Below are 12,569 nucleotides of genomic sequence, written 5' to 3' on the forward strand. Positions count from 1 at the left end.
TTGTGCAATTTCAGTCCTAAATAGGCCAAGCTAGACTATGCATTGTGAAATTCCAGCAGTTAATTAGCCTCCCAACAATCCATACTGTGCCTTGCGCAGTTTTGGCAGTCAATCTCCTGACCTCCCAGCAAAAATTGTGGAACCTTCATGATCAGTCACACAGGTATGTTGCAAGTCAGTTCTCAAGTTTTCTTTGGTTTTTGACTGACATATTTCTTGCCATGAGTGTTGTTATGCCTCCAGGCATCACAGGTGTTTTTCTGTCTCTCAGCAGCACAGGTACAATGGTTTCTAGGAGAGAAGAGTCGAAAACACCGTTCAAAGCACACTTGGGGGTGAAGCCGATCAAGTGTTTATAAACTTTCCTACCCACAAAGACATCAAGTTGTTCATAGAAAAGGACATCAAGATATGATGACAGTAGCATCACAGTAAGAAGCACCATAAACAACAGTTGAAGGCAACATACTGGATGCAATGAACGCAAGAGGAAGGTTGTTGACAACACAGAGGCAAAACAAAGTTGCAAGCTCAAGTAGATCCACTTTTGATGACAGCAACTTTGGAGACTCAGGCTATGAGGTGACGGCATGACATGAAGGTCACGTGAAGGTAGAGAATGGAACAATAAAGGAGTTTCATGTGTTGAAGCAACAACTTAGGGAAGAACAAGAGCTGCATAGATGAGAGAATGAGTTGCAACAGGAATAGGTATAGCAGGGGGTGCAACATGCACTCATGGATGAAACTTCACCCGTACAAGTTATAGATCCATCCCAGCAGCTGGCACGGAGAAGACATGGTGAGCAATGTTGTTAATCACATGCAAGGGAATTCAACAGCATGCATGTCATTGTGCGCACACGTGCGATCTAACCCATTTGGCACACTCACCGAGGCAAAGACAAGAAACAAGTATGACTGGAGATGAACATGCAGTTAAAATTTGATGTGCATGACCACCAGCACACACTGGAAGATCAACACGAACACTATGCATCAGTGTGTTGCCGGTTCGGCCGCACCCAAGAAGACCATGCACATGTTAGCAGACGAGTTGGATGGAGGAGCCACACCAATGCACCGGGATGCAACGGAGGCAAGAGTTCGCTTCAGCAAGATGTCACCATGGAGCGCATGCACACCATCACGGATGACCAAGCTTGGCATCAGCTCACCACCTTCACCATCACAAGCATGTCAAAAATTTGGTCTCATCACAACGGACCAAGTGTGAGTGATGTCTTGCATGGCTTGCTCAAGCCATTTTGTCTCACATGGGCACATGTGCATTGAAATGTAACGTCTTGTCAAGTGGAAGTTCAAGTGTCAATAGTTGGATGTAACAATCATAGAGTAGATGAAGAGTCATGAGAGTAGATGAACTATCACAAAGGGGAATGTCAAGGGTCACCCCACCCTTTTCTATAAATAGAACCGCATAACTCATTGTAAAGGCTTTTTGTCAACCAAGCTTCTGATAGGACTATCTTAGAGAGAGCTTGGACAGTATTGTAACAAGCCTTGGCTTCTCCACTGTGTAGAACTAGTACATCCCTTTGGAGGAGCAGGCGGTTGTGGATGTAAAGTTTCGTTGTCAGAACTAGTGGTTGGACATGGATGTATTGTATGACTGGAACTTACACTTCTTAATATAACAAGAGCCAACACATTTCATGCATATGTTGTATTGTATTTCAGCTATCTGTTTACTCTAAATGATATATGTATATGTTTTCTTACGCATGCATGTATAGCTATTTTTGTGTATGTATGTATGAATCTTTCTGAAACGTGTTGTTGGTTTAACCATCACTTTGGATTGCTAGCTAACTTGCCTTCCATGTTGTGATGCATCTTTGCTCATGTGTTCCCTTCTTAACTCCATGCTATCACAGGTTTCCAAGGGGTGCACTCATCTCAACCCCCGTGTGTTAGAACCTCTCATGCACCTTCCTTGGCTTGTTGCAGCTATCACACCCTTGCTACCAACAGAGACATCTTACTTGCCTCTGTGTGAAATTGTGGTCAAGGCATTACCGTACGACCCACTACTAGGACTCCTACACCAAATGATTTGAGGTCTAATTGGGACTTCTTACCGAGGAGATCCCCTTACATGTTGTCGGGTCCAACACCATTAACAGTACCCCAATATCTGGTGATCATGGTTTAGTCACATATTAGTGAGCGAGATTAAGAACACCAAATTTGTAAGAAAATGTTTTATTTTCTTGTTAATGGTTTCATATTTATGCACCACTTGGGCTTATATACCAATATTGCACCTTCATTTTTATATATTGGCACCATACCTAGGCTCATATCACATAATGAACCTGGCTTAAATACTAACATTGTGCCTTGTGGAAACACTAAATTTTGTTATGGGCGCATCATGGAAACACCAAATCTTGTTCCATTTAGTCACATTGCGAAAACACCAAATTTCATTCTTGGTGCATTATAGAATCACCAAATTTTGTTTGCTTTCCCTCCTCGACCCTCTATTGCTTAATCTTGGGTAGTGATACACCTGAGCTTCCTTTTGCATTACTGACAACATATGCACTTTCTTAGCCATCAACGAATATGTAGAACTTCCCTTGACACCAATGGCAACACTATAGTTAACATCAATGAAAACATGTGCAACAATGTGCCCCTTTGGCATTGATGGAAACACCACTAGACATAATCCTATCATTGATGTTCTTTTGTTGAGAACTCCCCCTAACTACTAGTTGAATCTTCTCTCATTTACTTCTTTCTCCTTAAGTTTGTTTATTCTCATCATGTTTGCTTGACAGTTTATTCATTAGGTTGATGACATGGCCATAGATGTCCCTCATTAATTAGCTAAAATTTATGTTATGCCTTGCAAGAAAGTAAATTGAACATTATAAAGTTTAGTTTCCTGGGCACACTATAGAAAATTATTGATTTATATTGACCTAGTGTTCAAACAAGACCTATAAAACATACATTAGAAAATCATAAAAGAAGAAAACCATTAAGGAAGTACTTAAACATAATCCACATGTTAGTGTGTAAAATTTTGGTGATACTGTATTTAACAAAGAGGAATTTATTGTTATTATGGTTTTAAAAAACCTACATGTATGTATGGAACAAAGTTACCAACTTAAAAGAGAACTTGATGGAGTTCTCATTTTTTTAGAGGTTCTTTTAGTGTTAATTTTTATGCTCATTTGAAAAGTATTGATGTGGCATCACTCTTTTTTCATTTCAAGGTTAAAATTCCAACATTTCTTAACCATTACATTAAAAACCAAATATAAGGACTACAAAAGACATGAAAAAATACCCCGAAATAAAAATATGGTGATGCAGCATCACCACTTTTTTAGGGTTGAAAATTTAACATTTTTCAACCATGACATTAAAGTCCAAATATGATGACTACGAAAAACCTTAAAACTCAGCACCTAAAACTTCTCAACCTTTCCTTTTTCTTTTTCTTTTTTAAAATGTGTCTTTCAAGTTTTTTCAAGTTTGTTAAATTTTAATTTATTTTTGTAGTTAAAAGTACAAATTAATTGACATCACCGCATTGACAACTTACACCCTTGAAAATAAAAAAACATAAAAGCAACGCTAAATATTGTTGAGAAATTTTGGAAGAAAATTATGTAAAAGGTTTAACTTGTCCAATATTTCGAGTGCGTACTCCAATGTTTAGTGATTGATGATGGGTTTAGTATCCACCCAAAATGTTGGATAGGTTAAATCTTCTACATAATTTTCTAAGTTCGAAAGCTCTTAAGAATATGAGAAATTGTGAAAGTCTACACTCATCAACTCTAAATCTAGAAGTGGTATTACATGAACTTTTTTAATTATTAATTGATTTTCTAATAATTTACATTAAAAAATTAAATTGAGAAAAAAAGTACGGCTTCTTTTAAAGGAAAAAAATCAATTTAAAAAGAAAAAAACACTATTTTGTTCAAAAAATTTGAGAAAATTTTTTTTTTCTTAAAAATGGAGGTGGAATGGAGCGGGGCAGGAGGTGGAATGGAGGGGGGTAGGGGGAATTTTTTTAAAGAAGGATATATATATATATATATATATATATATATATACCCTTCTAATTTGAAGGGTTAGGTCAAGCAGTCTAGAACTAGATGTGAAGTTCTTTTATATTGTTGCTAGTGATTATTGATTATGGGTTCAACTATCTTCAATTCCTTTGGGATGAGATCCCATACTCAGGGATAACATAGTTTACCTAGTTTACTATCCACAAAAAATTGGGAAGTACTCCAAATTTTCTGGTGCTTTATTCAACCTTCAAAGTTCAAAATAATTAAAAAGCTATAGTAATAATATACACACAAATAATTTAAAAATAAATACATAAATAAAAATAATAATTATTATATTTAATCCCCAAGGGTTAGCTCAATTGGTTTAGAGCCAAACATTAATTTCTTTGATATTGGTGCTAGTTGTCATTGATCAAGTTCAACTCTTTTCAATTCACTTGGGGCAAGGACCCATAATTAGGGCCGACGGTTTACCCAGATTACCGTCCACAAAATGTGGGGTAGTACTCGAAAGTTTCTTATGCTTTTATTCCAAATAAAAATAAAAATAATATTTTAAAAAATTATTAATCTAATTTAAAAAATAAAATTATAAAAAATAAAATAATAATATTACAAAATATTTACTAAAAAAACATTCCACAAGGCATAAAATAGATGGTGAAAAGATCACCAGTTTGAAACCATGTGTGCAAAAATCCATCCAGGTTAAGCGCTAGCGTGGCCCTCGCTGGGTGTGATCCCCGAGTGATTTTGACAGCTTAAATGCCCTTAGGTCATGGCTACTCGAGCCATAGGTTAGGTGTGCTAGTGATATGAGGACTCACATTACCTAACAATCAAAAAATATATTAAAAGAATACAATTAAAAAAAACAAACAAACAAACAAAATAAAAACAATGGTGAGACTTATTAAAAGGTTTGGGGGTAATGCCTCACCATCTAAACCTTTTAATAAGTCTGTCTAATATTTTATTTTATTTTTTTATCTTTTTAGTAGTTTCTATGATTTTATTTAATTATTATTTTTGTTTTCTTTTTTGGTTTTCGTTATGTCTTTTTTTTGTTTTATTTTTCCAACAAAAAATATATTTTTTAATCTGAATTTAATCTTTTGTGATCCATATTATATTCGTGAAAATCTTTTAGTAAAAATTCACATTCAGATTGTTGGGTTGGTGCATTTCAAACCACCTAGTGTGGTTCATCATCAAGACTAAGATGGAAAAATTGATCCCAACATGAAAATAATAATGTAGAGAATGAGAGAAAATTGATCCCTAATAGTTAGAATGCAAGTGTTGCATGGCAGGGTAGTCCCTACCATTAATATAGAAAAAGTACAAATTTCTATATGAAGTAGAAAAATTAATTGCTAACAACCAAAATTTGTCAAAATTATAATATTTATCATTTTAAAATATAATATTAAAATTATTTGAAATTTTGAAAATTAAAATAGATACATCAATATATCATTACGAAATTTTAAAAGCGGTAAAAATGAGAAAATATAAACCTTGGCATGAAAGATAAATCAATCATTAAGAAAAGACTTATTGGCACGTTTGAGACAAGGAGGGAAATCGTCGTCAATGTAATAGTAAGGAGATCTCCAGACTTGAGAAGTTTTGGGGTTTTGCATTTTCTACATTTTTACCAAAAGTATTATGATGCATTCATGCAAATGCAAGTAACTTGGAGGCACAGTAGGTATATCATTAAGCCCCCTTGGAAGTCACAACATGCCTCGTCCACGTTCCTAATTCCTACATTCACACCAACAAAACAAGCTTATTTAATCATTGAACTAAACAACAACAATTGGTCTATTTGGTAGGGCACATACATAAATACAAATATATATCTAACTGTATGTGGTGGGATTTTTATATATCTGAAGGGCGACCTCAGTGGCATTGTTGTAAATGAAATAGGCTTTTGAATATAGGTGTTGAAGCATTTGAATGGATGAGAAAAATTCTTTATTGTAGGTCTAGACATCCTCATTCATAAATGAGATGCATCCATCGTCTTCTTTAGTTCTGTTTGGGTACTACCGCAATGCATAAGGTGTGCATCCGATGGGTGGAATCATTGTCACTGCAAACTTTCTAGCGCTTATATTATATAGATTCTACGTAATTCATTTGTATAACACTTTTCTCATAGGCATCATTATATGTTAAAAATTGTCATATCTGGAGGTGGCGCTCAACTAAAAAATGAGGAGGTCATTGAATTTCCTATGGGAAAGTGTGGCGTACAAAGGATTCAGCGATGTCAAATAATAGGTGAGGAAATAGTCATTTCTTCCAATTGTGATGTAGAAGACTGCTTTGGAAATTATTAAAGAGGAAACATCAGTGCCCACATTTTGTTCCAATCTATTCTTCACATCCTCGAAATTTCTTATCTGTTGTGGCATACTATAATTCTCTCCTTGCCATAAAATTTACTTATAATAAGCAAGCATAAGCAAAGAAGATGATAAAGCCTAGTTGCATTTAACCTGCGATTTCCCTGAACAAAAAATAATTTGGTAAATAATAACAAAAAACATTAACATAAGCCTTTGCAATCATCGCTTACCTTGTAGGATGCTCCACAATGCTCTTCACCTTTGAATAAAACGAGGCTTACAACATCTAATCTCGCTCTTAAGCTCTGTGTATTCTAAACCCAACACCTGCTCTTAAGCTCTATGTATTCTAAACCCATCGCCACTTTCTTGCACGAAAACAATAACAAAGAAAAATGTAGTTACATTCACACAGACATTGGGCACTAGATGTCATTGAAATATAATTGTCTACCACATACTATTGAAATAAACAATCCAAAAAACGATAAAGAAAAAAACAAGAAGCCGAAATTTATTACTGCAATTTTGAGAGCTGTAGAGGGAATTGATAATATCATATCCCATCCCTTGAAATAATTGTCAACTGCTTGCGCAAAACAGGTCAAAAGTAACAACTCGTGGTAATGATAGTGATGGAATTTGCACAGACCTCTGAGATGGCATAGAATTCGGCTAAAAGAGCGATTAATTCATTATGATCCAATATATGTGTCATGAAGGTGGAAATAAAACCTTCAAAATATGAACCAATCACACAATTACAAATCGTTATTTAATCTATATATATATATATATATATATATATATATACACATATACATATAGGGTTAAACATTATAGAATATATTGGTCAAAGCTCCACTAATAGTCGAAAGCAAATAAATTGTTAAAGTTTTGCCTTGGTAGGGACTAAAAAGCTATTTCATTTTAATGACATAGGTCAATCACTAAGTTCCAACCAAATCATCTTATTTTAAGCGCTATTTTAAACGATTTTGCCATAAATTTGTTATAATATTAAATGTGTACTTTCATTAAAGTGTTAGTTTTTAAATTCAAATTAAATCATCTCATTTTAAGTGTTATTTGGAATTTATTATAAAAGGAAAATATTGTCACGTGTATAATATTATATTAAAAAATAAAATAATAAATTTATATTTATATATATATATATATATATATATATATATATATATATATATATATATATATATAGATATTAAAAATAAAATTAATTTAAACATGAATAGAAATAATATTTATAATATTTAAACTGTTAAAATTTAGATTTAGATGAATTAAATAATTTATATAAAATAATTCTTTATTAAATTATTGGAAAATTTTATATATCTATATATATATATATATTAATATCAAACCAATTTAAATTTGTTTGAAATTCTAATTGATGATATTCAATATATATATAGGGTTGTCATTTAAAATATTTTTAATTTGTTTTATTATGTGAGAAAAAAAAATTCATATAAATGTCTCAATAAATTTAAATGATAACTAAATTAAAATAAATCTATGTATAACAACAAAAAATTATATAGGAAAATATTAATCATGATGTTACAGATCCATTTGGGCACATCAACCCCAACTTACAGATCAATACTATTAGGGCCCATGAACCCCTAATACAGTTGTTACATGCCCTAAAAAAGTTAAACATCAGAATGCCTCACTTCCCAAGAAGTTCCATCACTGAAAACGTCCAGAAATTGCGTCTAAGAAGATCAGCGTAGGTAGGCCTTCATTAGGGTACGCTGCAATGCAAACCATACACTGTTAGGGTGCTATGCATCGCACTTGGTCCCTCTTTGGCCTACGCTGGGCGAATTTGAGCGAATTTCCGTGAGGGTTTGAAAGATTCCTTATCCATTAGATGCCTCTAGAACTTTCTCAAGGCTATCCACTCCTTTGAGTTCGCATTTGGATGAGGAAGGGAGTTAAGGAACATCAATCCCCTTATCCCTTCTTCCATAGAACTAAATTCTAAATTTGGGAGGGAATTCATTATCATCATTCATGGCACAACTTCCTTCATTCACCTATAAAAAGACCACTCATCTAAGTGATCAGGGGCTGGAAATTATTGAATGGTAGGGAGATGTTGTTGATATGAGTTTTGAGTTGATTGCAAGTATTGTAATGATATCAAAGCGTCTTGCTTATTGTGAGGAGAGGATGGGATTGAAGTGGAGGAGTGATCCTGAATCAGGTAAATTGGGTTGTAACTCTTCCTTTCACTAATAAAGTATTCAAAGCTTTTTCCATATGCTTGTATTGTCTTTTGGTGCTTTCACATGCTTATCATGTACTTGATTCCATGCTATGTTTAATCAATAGATCATTATCATATGCTTTGATGGGTTCTTGTTTCTGTCTGTGTGCAGGTACTTCTCAAGCGGCTTAAGTACGAGAAGGAGCAACAGGATCGATTGAGGGAGATAAGGAACAAGCGGAAGCTACAAGTAGGTTCTTTGTTCTCTTATTTTATCTATTATTTATAGAAAAGGTAGAGAATGCTTTGTACTATTGTTTCTAGATTAAGCTACCAGTCTAGAGGGATTAGGTGTTTATCCAAGAACACCAAAACTTCCCAAAACAAATTGGCGACTCCACTGGGGATCAATTATCCATATTAGTAGCTTATCAGCCTCTTAAGACATTTCTACATACTGTATTTGTGATCCTTGATTAAATTTCAGTCTTCTTTCATTGAAAATTGAGTCGAAACTGTGTCAAAATTGCCTTCAGAATGGCTTACTGTCACCAGCACAGCCCAATGAAGGACACAGTGCGCTGCAGTGAACTTCCCGCATAGATCCAGTGCAATTCGGTGCACTATCTATAACTGTTGCCTGCACTGATCCCTTGAGGGTCAGTTTCCCATCTAGGAACTAAAAGTTTTTGCCAATTTTCTCTTGCTTGAATGAGTTGTTGAATGTCAATGATGTCTTATCTCTAAAAACAATCTTTTCATCTCCTTAGCCAGCCAGCCCTACTTTGATTGGATTGATTAATGTTTCTTTAATGTCTTGTTTGTCATTATCAGTCTATAGTCAAAGTTAGTTTTTGGTCGATTGATCTTTGTCGAAAGAAAGTGTCGTAAAGTCATATTTTCCTTCGAAAATTGAATTGTCGTAAAGTCTTCATTCGTAAAAGATCGATTGATTTATATGTGCATATGGTTTGTATTTTCGTTGAAAGTGTCGTAGTTCCTCATTTATTTGAAAACAAAAGTGTCGTAGAGTCTTCCCTTCCTTGAAAAGAAATTGTCGCAAAATCATCATTTTTATGAAAAGAGTTTGTTGATCGTTTGTGCATTAGTTTTCCTTTTTGAATCATTCACATTAAGGGAAATTGAAAAGAAATACATGCATCTTGCATTGAAAAGAGTTTGTGTGTGCTTGAATGGAATAGCTAGGGAAATTGCATTAGATGTGCTCTTTGCTCTTTGTCAAAGATCTGATTGCTCTATTCATACTAGCTAAGGATTTTCATTGTTAAATTGAATGGAAAAAAATGCTTATCATATTAGCTGCATTTTAGGAATTGCAAACATACATCACGTGGTGAACCTTGAAAGGCAAATTCTAAAGAAGATCAACTTAAAATTTATCTAAATCTACCTAATGGAGCATTGTCACCCAACGAAAAACATTTAGAGGTCTAGGCTAGAGACGTGTTCCGGCATCGTAAAACAAAGCAGTTATTGCTAACTTGTCCGGAATACATCCCGAGTGTGATACCTCATTCTAGTATGTGAGTATATAGTAGCACCTTTGGGTATATAGGGCAGTGTTACAGTACATAAAGTATATGGGAATGCTCTCTCTGTGCAGTTTTGCATTAGACAGCGCTTATACGGATTGGGCCTCCACATAATTTCGGGTATATATGGGAGGACAAAACTAGGTTGCTATCCATCCTTAGGTAACCAAGTCGATTTCCTTGTACACTGTGATACACCGAACACAACATTTGGGGAGATTGCCTGCCCATACTTCTTGGTTCGCCAAGAGGTATTCTGCAGTTCACAGTTGCTTGGTAAACCTTTTTTCCTAGATTATCTATCTTTTGTTTTGTTATGTTACTTTGATTAAAATAAAATTAATTTACCGTGGATAGCATCCTCACTCGCTCCTTAGTTGATCTTAGGTTGAAACATATGGCGACAAATCCGGAGTCCACCAATCAAGGAATTCCTTTTGATGGGAATCCACCAATCAAGGAATTCCTTTTGATGGGAATCCACCAATCAAGGAATTCCTTTTGATGGGAATCCTAGTCCTTTTCCTTCTTTTGGAAATATTGGTACTCCATATATGGCTACATTGTCCCTTCCGGGATTTACCATTAGCTTGCCAGTATGGTTGTTTTCAACCTCCTTAGTTCAAAATTTCGTGATTTCTCCGCAATTGAGTACACCTCCAACTGGACAAAATCAACCTCCAGTTGATCCTAAAGTTGACCCTTTGCCTTCTTCCTTGATTGTTTCTTCCTCCCCTTCTTCCTCTTCGCCTAGTGAAAGTAATGGTACTAGTAACCAGGTGGCTAAGAAGAATAAGAAAGGGAAGAAGAAGAAGAAGAAGCAAATTCAGCAGAGGGGCAACCAAGCAACCATTGCTTTGAATGAAACATCTGACAAGAAACCGCCCGTCAAGCCTCACAAAGTTCGATATCCATCCAAACTTTGTACAGGAGACCATCTTCTTCGAAGTTGTCCTAATATTCCTCAAATCTTAGAAGAATGGTCTTCTCGTCCACATCATCCTGTGTCACCAACTTCTCGAGATCATGTTGGTGACACACCATCAACTAGTGGTAGTAAAGTTCATGGAACGAAGGGTAAAGTTAAGTTTCCCTGTAGGTTATGTGAATGGAATCATCCCATTCACCTTTTTCCCTATCTAGATGAACCCAACAAAGTGTTGGATAACCGTCCTACTTCACCGCAGCGACTTCCATGTGGTTACAGGAAACTCTCCATAAATCCTTCACTAGTTGATGGATTGACTAACCAAAATCAATTGTCGGTCGAAACCACTCTCTCTGAAAGTGAATCCTATGAGTCTATACCCAACACAAATCAATAGGTTGAGGTATCAGTTGACCCGATTTCACCTTCAGTAAACTGTACCTTTCCTGAAGAGAGTGAATATGATACCACTCAAGTTCTTTTTGTTTCTTCAGATTAAAATGAGCTTAAGGGCAATCCTCGTGTTCCATCAAGACAGGAGGAAAATCCTCCAACTCTCGTAACTCAAGGGGTTAATTCTCCCGTTTCTACGGGACCCCCTCCAAGTATTTTGGTCACTTCCTTTGATTGGAATCAACTGGCAGGATTTCGCCTTCCTTCTTATGTGCCTTTCCAGATCATAGTACAAATTTGTAATATGATTGTATCTAGCACTATTATAGATGAAGGTGCATCAGTGAGTATCCTTTCCTCAACTGCTTGGCAAGCGCTTGGTTCACCACCGCTTGTCCCTGTTACACAGAATCTATTGGGTTTTAACAGAGGAACCATTCAATCATTAGGGATCCTCCCTCAGTGACCTATTACTTTGGGAGGAAAAATCATTTATCTGAACGTGATGGTAGTCCCAGGCCCTTTAGATTACAATTTACTTCTTGGGCGCGACTATGTTTATGGCATGGGAGCTATTGTTTCAACACTCTTTCGAGTGATTTGTTTCCCGCATGAAGGTAGAATTGTCACTGTTGACCAGCTTTCATTTCCCGTTCCAAATATGGCTTCCAATCAACCATCTTCCCTAAATGGTTCGTTTATACCAATGGTATCATCCCTGCCGTGGGTTAATTATGTGGCAACCTGTTCCATACCTACATCAACTGACGATCAATTCAGTGATGTTGTACATCATGTACTAGGGGCATTGGAACCAGATCTCTCCTTCATGACCTCTTATGAGTTGTGATTGAAAGGCCCATGAGGAAAGTTCCTTGTCTTGTGTCAACCTCGTTAAAAAATGAAACAAGGATTATGAGGATAGTTCTTTTATTGCGTCAACCTCGTTAAAAAATGAAACAGGCCCACGAGGACAGTTCCTAGTAGTGTGTTGACCTCGTTAAAAAATGAAACAAGGGT

This window comes from Pinus tabuliformis, chromosome 3_2 (assembly GCF_031772625.1).
Source record: "Pinus tabuliformis cultivar Carrire ecotype Pingquan chromosome 3_2, CPIR1, whole genome shotgun sequence".
Lineage (NCBI taxonomy): Eukaryota > Viridiplantae > Streptophyta > Pinopsida > Pinales > Pinaceae > Pinus > Pinus tabuliformis.